We start from the raw sequence: 1,114 nt of genomic DNA on the forward strand, positions 1-1,114 counted from the left end.
AAACTGTCCTAAATTCTCACAGGAAAACCTCTCAAACTGTCCCAAATCCTCAAAATAAACTCCCAAACTGACCTAAATTGTTACAGGAAAACCTCTCAAACTGTCCCAAATCCTCAAAATAAACTCCCAAACTGTCCCAGACTCTCAAATTAAAGTCTCAACTTATCCCAAACTCACAAATTAAAGTCTCAATTTACCCCAAACTCTCAATATAAACTCACAGCTTATTGCAAACTCTCAACTCTCAATTCATCCCAAACTTCCAATATAAACTCACGACATATCTGAAATTCTCAAATTAAACTCTCAACTTATCCCAAATTCTCAAACTAAACTCATGACTTTTCCCAGTCTCTCAAAATAAACTGTCCCAAACTCTCTCAGAACAAAACTCAAAATAACTCTGAAACTGTCACAAACACTCAAAAAAAACTGAGACAGTCCCAAACTCTCAGATTGACAAAACAATCAACTATTATCCTCTGACAAACTATTCTCCAACTATTATCCTCTCCCTGTCTCTGCAAATTCTTAAATGACTGCACAGAATCTACTTATAAATTATAGCACTCTGTCCAGAAGTTTAACCTCATCGGAAGGTACAAAATTAGTTTACTTATAATTTTTATTACAAATTTCAGCTTTTTAACAATACTAACTATAACATTCATAATTTATGATGGAATTAAACATAATAAAGACAATAATTTTTACAATGTAAGAAATTACAGGACAGACCATCACCTAGACATTTTGTTTCTGGAGAGCTTACATTGTTTTAACGGTATTTAACAACCTTAAATTAAGGATAGATGGTCACCATGCACCTTTATCCCACCCTGAGTATAATACTCAAAGTTTCTTTATTTAATTTTGTTAGGGTTCAGCACCACTTCAAGCAGGATGGCACAGTGGCTCAGTGGTTAGTGTTTTTCTTCACAGCACCAGGGAATCTGGTTTCAATTCCGCCTTTGTGTGACTGTCTGTGCATGTGTTTGCATGTTCTCCCTGTGTCTGAGTAGGTTTCCTCCCACAGTCCAAAGACGTGCGGGTTTGCTGCATTCACCTTGTTAAATCGCTCATGGCATGCAGGTTGAGTTTTACATGGGTTATG

Source organism: Rhincodon typus, chromosome 36, assembly GCF_021869965.1.
Source record: "Rhincodon typus isolate 14 chromosome 36, sRhiTyp1.1, whole genome shotgun sequence".
Taxonomy (NCBI): Eukaryota; Metazoa; Chordata; class Chondrichthyes; order Orectolobiformes; family Rhincodontidae; genus Rhincodon; species Rhincodon typus.